Source organism: Hordeum vulgare, chromosome 3H (genome assembly GCF_904849725.1).
Source record: "Hordeum vulgare subsp. vulgare chromosome 3H, MorexV3_pseudomolecules_assembly, whole genome shotgun sequence".
NCBI classification, from domain to species: Eukaryota; Viridiplantae; Streptophyta; class Magnoliopsida; order Poales; family Poaceae; genus Hordeum; species Hordeum vulgare.
In genome coordinates this window covers 360,145,547-360,155,074 of record NC_058520.1, presented here as the reverse complement: position 1 = coordinate 360,155,074, position 9,528 = coordinate 360,145,547, and positions in this window count along the sequence as shown.

Sequence of the window (9,528 nt, the reverse complement as noted above, 5' to 3'; positions counted from 1 at the left end):
GTTGTGGGTTTTGTTTGGCCAACTAGATCTATGATTCTTGCAATGGGAGAAGTGCTTGGTTTTGGGTTCATACTGTGCGGTGACCTCACTCAGTGAGAGAAGGGGTAGCGAGGCACCTATCGTGTTGTTGCCATCAAGGGTAAAAAGATGGGGTTTTCATCATTGGTTTGAGATTATCCCTCTACATAATGTCATCTTGCTTAAAGCGTTACTCTGTTCATCATGAGCTCAATACACTGGATGCATGCTGGATAGCGGTCGATGTGTGGAGTAATAGTAGTAGATGTAGTTAGTATCGGTCTACTTGTCTCGTACGTGATGCCTATATGCTAGATCATTGCCTTAGATATCGTCATGACTTTGCGCGATTCTATCAATTGCTCGACAGTAATTTGTTCACCCACCGTGATATTTGCTATTATGAGAGAAGCCTCTAGTGAACACTATGGCCCCCAGGGTCTACTCCACACCATATTTTCAACCTTACACTTTTTACTTCGTTGCACTTTCCGCCTTCAGTTCTCACTTTGCAAACAATCTTGAAGGGATTGACAACCCCTTTGAAGCGTTGGTTGCAAGCTTGTTTGTGTTTGCGCAGGTACTTTGGACTTGACGAGGCCCTCCTTCTGGATCGATACCTTGGTTCTCAAACTGAGGGAAATACTTACTGCTCCTGTGCTGCATCACCCTTTCCTCTTCAAGGGAAAAACTGACGCAAACCAGAGAAGTAACAAGAAGAATTCCTACGCGCCAGGGAAGGACTTTTGTTGCCGCAGCAGAAGAATTTCTGGCGCCGTTGCCGGGGAGGAAGAACAAGTCAAGAACTCATCCAAGTAGGTGTCGCAAACTCATCTCTTGCATTTACTTTGTTTGCCAATTGTCTCTCATTTTCCTCTCCGCCACTTCACCAATTTGCATCTTTCATTCGCCTTTTCATTCGCCCTTTTTGTTCGCCCTTTTTCTCGCTTGCTTTTTGTTTGCTTGTGTGATTTCTTGCTTGCTGAAGTCACTAGGAACGAAAACTCCAAGATTTTGACTTCTCGAATACTAATAATAATGATTTTATTAGAACTCCAATTGCTCCCGCCACTAGTGCGGAGTCATACGAAATCAATGTCGCTTTGCTGAATCTTGTTATGAAAGAGCAATTCTCTGGCCTTCCTAGTGAAGATGCCGCATCCCATCTCAATACCTTCACTGAGCTTTGCGATATGCAAAATAAAAGAGATGTGGATAATGACGTGATTAAATTGAAGCTTTTTTCCTTTCTCGTTGCGAGATCGTGCAAAAACTTGGTTTTCTTCTTTGCCCAAAAATAGTATCGATTCTTGGGATAAGTGCAAAGATGCTTATATATCCAAGTATTTTACGCCGGCTAAGATCATCTCTCTCCGTAATGATTTCATGAATTTCAAGCAACTTGATCATGAACATGTTGCACAAGCTTGGGAGAGAATGAAATTAATGATTAGAAATTTCCCCGCTCATGGCTTGAGTCTTTGGATGATTATTTAAATCTTTTACGCTGGCTTGAATTTCGCTTCTAGAAATATCTTGGACTCCGCCTCAGGTGGAACATTCATGGAAATCACGTTAGGAGAAGCCACAAAGCTCTTAGACAACATCATGACGAACTACTCTCAGTGGCATACTGAAAGGTCACCTACTAGTAAGAAGGTACACGCTATAGAAAAAATTAACTCGTTGAGTGCTAAGATGGATGAGTTAATGAATTTGGTTGCTAGTAGAAGTGCTCCTTTGGATCCTAATGATTTGCCTTTGTCTTCTTTGATTGAGAGTAGCAATGCTAGCTTGGACGTTAATTTTGTTGGTAGGAATAACTTTGGCAACAACAACGCTTTTAGAGGAAACTTTGTTCCTAGTCCTTTTCCTAGTAACTCCTCTAATAACTTTGGCAACTCCTAGAACAATACCCATGGAAATTACAATAGATTACCCTATGATCTAGAGAGTAATATCAAAGAGTTCATCAACTCTCAAAATATTTTCAATGCGTCCATAGAGGAAAAACTACTCAAAATTGACGATTTGGCTAAGAGCGTTGATAGGATTTCTTGTGATGTTGATGCTTTGAAAGTTAGATGTTCTCCTCCCAAAATAAACATGGATGAAACTTTGAAAGCTATGCGTGTTTCCACGATTGAGAGCCAAGAAAGAACCACCCTAATTCGTGCTACACATGAATGGCTTAAAAAGGCGTGTTCCCGTGATGAGAATCACGAAGATCTTAAAGTGATTGGTGTGACTCCCATTGAATCTTTGTTTTATTGTGTCAAACCTAATGATTATGGGGCTGCATATGAATCCACTTTTGTTGAAAAGTGCCCCAATGATTCGGAGTCCATCTATCTTGATGCTAAAAGCATTGAAAGTGGAGTAGAAGATGTTAAAACTTTGAGTAGTATTGAAATTACTGATGACCCACAAGTATAGGGGATCAATCGTAGTCCTTTCGATAAGTAAGAGTGTCGAACCCGACGAGGAGCAGAAGGCTCTGATAAACGGATTTCAGCAAGGTAATAACTGCAAGCACTGAAAGTTGCGGTAACAAGTGATTGTGTAGCGAGGTGAAATGTAGCAAGCAAAGAGTAACAAGTAACAAGTAGTAGCAACGGTGCAGCAAGTGGCCCAACCCCTTTTGTAGCAAGGGAAAAGCCTGAACAAAGTCTTATAGGAGGAAAAACGCTCCCGAGGACACACGGGAATTTCTGTCATGCTACTTTGATCGTTTGATATATGGGTGTTCCGGCGCTTGGGTACTGCCCTTACTTGGACAAGCATCCCACTTATGATTAACCTCTCTCGCAAGCATCCGCAACTACAAAACCAGAATTAAGACAAAGTCTAACCATAGCATTAAACTAGTGGATCCAAATCAGCCCCTCATGAAGCAACGCATAGACTGGGTTTAAGCTTCTGTCACTCCAGCAACCCATCATCTACTTACTACTTCCCAATGCCTTCCTCTAGGCCCAAATATGGTGAAGTGTTATGTAGTTGACGTTCACATAACACCACTAGAGGAAAAGACAACATACAACATATCAAAATACCGAACGAATATCGAATTCACATGACTATTATCAGCATGACTTATCCCATGTCCTCAGGAACAAAAGTAACTACTCACAAAGCATAACCATAATCATGATCAGAGGTGTAATGAATAGCATCAAGGATCTGATCATAAACTCTTCCACCAAGTAATCCAACTAGCATCAACTACAAAGAGTAATCAACACTACTAGCAACCTTACAAGTACCAATCGGAGTCGCGAGACGAATATTGGTTAGAAGAGATGAACTAGGGATTGGAGAGGAGATGGTGCTGATGAAGATGTTGATGAAGATGCCTCCCCTCCGACGGGAGGAGTGTTGGTGATGACGATGGCGACAATTCCCCCCTCCGGGGGGGAAGTTTCCCCGGTAGGATCGTCCTGCCGGAGCTCTAGATTGGATCTGCTCAAGTTCCGCCTCGTGGCGGCGGCGAAACCACGAAAATGCTCCCGAATGATTTTTTTTCTAGACCAGGACACTTCAATTAGCAAAAGAGGGGGGCTAGTGGGCCGTCAGGCAGCCCACAAGACTGCCCTGCGTCACCAACGGGGTGGTGGCGGTGGGCAAGCTTGTGGAGCCCTGGTGGCCCCCCTCCGGTAGTTCTTTCGCCCAGTATTTTTAATATATTCCAGACAAAATCCACATAAATTTTCAGGGCATTTGGAGATGTGCAGAATAGTGCACTAGGATTTGCTCCTTTTCCAGTCTAGAATTCTAGCTGCCTGAATTCTCCCTCTTCAAATAAACCTTGCAAAATAAGAGAGAAAAGGCATAAATATGGTACCACAAGTAATATAACAGCCCAAAAAGCAATAAATATCAACATGAAATCATGATGCAAAATGGTCGTATCAATTACTACCGTGGATTTCAAGGAATTCAATTATGATAGTTGCTCCTTGATTGAATGCATTTCTTTGGTGCAATCCATGTTGAACTCTCCACATGCTTATAGCCAAAACAAAGCCTTTGCCGATCATATCGTCGAAGCTATGATAAAAGCTCTTGACGAGAAACTTGAATTGGAAGTCTATATCCCTAGAAAGCTTCATGATGAGTGGGAACCTACCATCAAAATCAAAATCAAAAACTATGAGTGCAATGCTTTGTGTGATTTGGGTGCTAGTGTTTCTGCGATTCCAAAGTCTTTATGTGATATTCCGGGTTTTAATGAGATTGAGGAGTGTTCTCTTAATTTGCATATTGCTAATTCTACTATCAAGAAACCCATGGGAAGGATCAATGATGTTCTTATTATTGCAAATAGGAACTATGTACCCGTGGATTTCATTGTGCTTGACATTGATTGCAATCCTACATGCCCTATTATTCTTGGTAGACCTTTCCTAAGGACTATCGGTGCTATCATCGATATAAAGGAAGGGAATATTAGATTTCAATTTCCTTGAAGGAAGTGCATGGAACACTTTCATAGAAAGAAAATAAGATTGCCTTATGAATCCATGATGAGGGCTACTTATGGTTTGAGCACCAAAGACGACGATAGGAGATTCTATCGCTCCTATGCCTAGCTAAGGGCGTTAAACAATAGCGCTTGTTGGGAGGCAACACAATGAATTTTTATTTTTATTTCTATTTTTTTGCGTCCACACTTTCATAATTCTGTTGTGATTGTCTTTTTTGTGTTTCTTTTTGTGTTTGAGCCAAGCAAAACCTTTATGACTAGTCTTGGTAATGGTTGTTTGATCGTGCTGGAAAAACACAGAAACTTTTCGCTCACGAGATGATTTTTCATTTTTATTCTGGAAGTGATTTTGATCTGATTCTTTTTGCTGCTGATTTATATGCTTTTTTCCCAGACCTTCGTAATTTTTCAGATATTTTAAGGTACTAGAAGTATAGGAAGTATACAGATTTCTACATACTGGTCTGTTTTTGACAGATTCTGTTTTTGTTGAGTTGGTTGCTTGTTTTGATGAAACTACGTTTAGTATCGGGGGGGGGGGGTAGTAGCCATGGAAAAATGAGAATACATTAGCCCAACACCAATATAGATAGAATTCAATTTTGCTATAGTACCAAAAGAAGTGGTAGTTTGATTTCTTGTACTAATGTTATCACAAGTTTTGGTTTAAGTTTTGTGGTGTGAAGTTTTCAAGTTTTGGGTGACGTTCTCATGGACAAAGAGATAAGGAGTGGAAAGAGATCAAGCTTGGGAATGCCCAAGGCACCCCAAGCCAAATGCAAGGACACCAAAAAGCCTAAGCTTGGGGATGCCCCGGGAAGTCATCCCCTCTTTCGTCTTCAATCCATCGGTAACATTACTTGGAGCTATATTTTTATTCACCACATGATATGTGTTTTGCTTGCAGCGTCTTGTATCTTAGGAGTCTTTTCTTTTTGTTGTTCACAATCATCCTTGCCGCACACCTTTTTGAGAGAGAGAGACATGCACTCATCGTGATTTTGCTAGAATGCTCATAGTGATTCACTTATATATTTTGAGCTAGATACTTTTGCTCTAGTGCTTCACTTATATCTTTAGAGCACGGCGGTGCGTGATTTGGTAGTTGACTTATGCTACGAAAGTAGTCCCAAATGTTCTAGGTACCCAAAGAGGATGCAAAAACCTCCATCTTCATGTGCATTGAATAGAAAGAGAAGTTTTGATTCCTCTCAATTAGTTTTGAGACGTGGATTCGGTAATATTGAGAGTTATGTTAGTAGGGTGTTGTGAATCTAGAGATACTTGTGTTGGAGTTAGTGATTCCCGTAGCATGCACGTATGGTGAACCGCTATGTTAGGAAGTCAGAGCATAATTGATCTATTTATTGTCATCCTTTGTGTTGAGGTCGGGATCACGCTATGGTTAACACATACCAACCCTTCCCCTCGGAGTATGCACTTAGCACTTTGTTTCGATTACTAATAAAAACTTTCGCAATAAGTATATGAGTCCTTCATGACTAATTTGAGCCCATGGTATAGATGCACTTTCACCTTACACCATTGCTAGCCTCTCTAGTGCCGCGCAATTCTCGCCGGTGCAGAAACCCACCAAATTCCTTCCTCAAAACAGCCACCATACCTACCTACTATGGCATTTTCATAGCCATTCCGAGATATATTGCCATGCAACTCCCACCATTCCGTCTCATGACTTGTGTCGTCACTTTCATATTTCCATTGCATGATCATACTATATCGTTGCACATCCAGGTACACTGCCGGAGGCATTTCCTATGGAGTCATCATCATTGTGATCTTTGAGCTGTGAGTAAATAAAAGTGTGATGATCGTCATTATTAGAGCATTGTCCCATGTGAGGAAATAAATAGAAAAGAGGCCAAAGAGCCCAAAAAAAAGTAAAGAAAAGAAAAAAAAGAGGCCTAAGAGCCCAAATAAAAAAAGAAATGAGAGAAAAAGAGAGAAGGGACAATGCTACTATCTTTTTCCACACTTGTGCTTCATGTTAGCACCATGTTCTTCATGTTTGAGAGCTTCTTGCTTTGTCACTACCATATGCTAGTGGGAATCTTCGTTTTATAACTTGGCCTGTATATTCCAATAATGGGCTTCCTCAAAATTGCCCTAGGTCTTCGTGAGCAAGCAAGTTGGATGCACACCCACTAGTTTTCCTCTTGAGCTTTCACATACTTATAGCTCTAGTGCATCTCTTGTATGGCAATCCCTACTCATTCACATTGATATCTATTAATGGGCATGTCCATAGCCTATTGATATGCCGAGTCAGTGTGACCATCTCCTCCTTTTTGTCTCACGACCACCACCACACTCTATTCCACCTATTGTGCTATATCCATGGCTCGCGCTCATGTATTGCGTGATAGTTATAAAAAGTTTGAGAAAGTAAGAGTGGGAAAACAATTACTTGGCCAATTCCGGGGTTGTGCATGATTTACATTAGTTGTGTGAGGATGATGGAGCATAGCCAGACTATATGATTTTGTAGGGATAACTTTCTTTGGCCTTGTTATTTTGAAAGTTCATGATTACCTTGCTAGTTTGCTTGAAGTGTTATTGTTTTCATGTCAATAACAAACTATTGTTTTGAATCTTACGGATCTGAACATTCATGCCACGTGAAAGAAGTTGCAAAGGACAACTATGCTAGGTAGCATTCCACATCAAAAATTCATTCATTATCACTTCCCTACTCGAGGACGAGCAGGAGTTAAGCTTGGGGATGCTTGATACGTCTCCAACGTATCTATAATTTTTGATGGTTTCGTGCTATTATCTTGTCAAACTTTGGATGTTTTGCATTCCTTTTATTTATTTTCTGGGACTAACTTATTAACTCGGTGCCAAGCGCCAGTTCCTGTTTTTCCATGTTTTTGACCCCTTTCACAGGAGGTTTTGAAACGGAGTCCAAACGGAAGAAAATCCCCGAAAATATTTTTTCTGGAACGGAAGAAGATCGGAGGACTTGGGAGCCAAGCCAGAAGATCCCCAGGAGCCCCACAAGCCCCCACCCCGCGGCCAGGGGTGCCATCCAGGCTTGTGGGCCCCCTGGAGGTCCCCTGACCTAGATCTTGCGCCTATATATTCCCAAAAAAATCAAGAGACGATCGCAATTACTTTTCCGCCGCCGCAAGCTTCTGTCTCGCAAGATCCCATCTGGGGCACGTCCTGGTGCCCTGCCGGAGGGGGGATTTCGACACGGAGGGCTTCTTAATCAACACCATGACCTCTCCGATGAAGCGTGAGTACTTCACCATAGACCTACGGGTCCATAGCTAGTAACTAGATGGCTTCTTCTCTCTCTTGGATCTTCAATACAAAGTTCTCCATGATCTTCATAGAGATCTATCCGATGTAATCTTCTTTTGCGGTGTGTTTGTCGAGATCTGATGAATTGTGGATTTATGATCAGATTATCTATGAATCTTATTTGAGTTTCTTCTGATCTATCTTATGCATGATTTCATATCCTTGTAATTCTCTTCGAGTTGTGGGTTTTGTTTGGCCAACTAGATCTATGATTCTTGCAATGGGAGAAGTGCTTGGTTTTGGGTTCATACCGTGTGGTGACCTCACCCAGTGACAGAAGGGGTAGCGAGGCACGTATCGTGTTGTTGCCATCAAGGGTAAAAAGATGGGGTTTTCATCATTGGTTTGAGATTATCCCTCTATATCATGCCATCTTGCTTAAAGCGTTACTCTGTTCGTCATGAACTCAATACACTAGATGCATGGTGGATAGCGGTCGATGTGTGGAGTAATAGTAGTAGATGCAGAAAGTATCGGTCTACTTGTCTCGGATGTGATGCCTATATGCTAGATCATTGCCTTAGATATCGTCATGACTTTGCGCGGTTCTATCAGTTGCTCGATAGTAATTTGTTCACCCACCGTGATATTTGCTATTATGAAAGAAGCCTCTAGTGAACACTATGGCCCCCAGGGTCTACTCCACACCATATTTTCAGCCTTACACTTTTTACTTCGTTGCACTTTCCGCCTTCAGTTCTCACTTTCCAAACAATCTTGAAGGGATTGACAACCCCTTTGAAGCGTTGGGCGCAGGTACTTTGGACTTGATGAGGCCCTCCTTCTGGATCGATACCTTGGTTCCCAAACTGAGGGAAATACTTACTGCTCCTGTGCTGCATCACCCTTTCCTCTTCAAGGGAAAACCGACGCAAATCATAGAACTAACAAGAAGAATTCCTACGCGCACCCGCACTCACTTCCTTGGAAATACAAGTTTCTCATAAACTTTGCATAAATCCAAAAGCTTTGATCATCTCATCAAAGCGCATATTCCAACTCCGAGATGCTTACTCCAGTCCTTAGAAGGATAGCTGGAGCTTGCATCCTTTTTAGCATCTTTTAGGATCAACAAGACCTTGTGGTTATATCACATACAACCTTTCCTCAAGGAACCCGTCGAGGAAACAATGTTTTGACATTCTATCTGGAACATTTCAGAAATAATGCAGCAACTGCTAACATAATTTCAACAGACATTTAGCATCGCTACGAGTAAGAAAGTCTCATCATAGTGAATTCTTTGAACTTGTCGGAAAACATCTTTGCAACAAGTAGAGCTTTCTTAATGGTGGCTTTTCACCATCATTGTTTGTCTTCCTTTTAAAGATCCATCTGTACTTAACAGTCTTACGACCATCAAGTACTTCTTACAAAGTCCACACTTTGTTTTCATACATGGATCCTCTCTCGGATTTTATGGCCTCCAGCTATTTGTCGGAATCCAGGCCCACCATCGCTTCTCCATAGCTCGTAGGTTCATTGTTGTCCAACAACATGACCTCTAAGGCAAGGTTACCATACCACTCTGGAGCAGTATGTGACCTTGTCGACCTACGACGTTTGTAGTAACTTGATCTGAAGCTTCATGATCACTATCATTAGCTTCCACTTCAATTGGCATAGGCGCCACAAGAACACCTTCCTGCACCCTGCTACACACCGGTTGAAGTGACAGTTCAACAACCTCATCA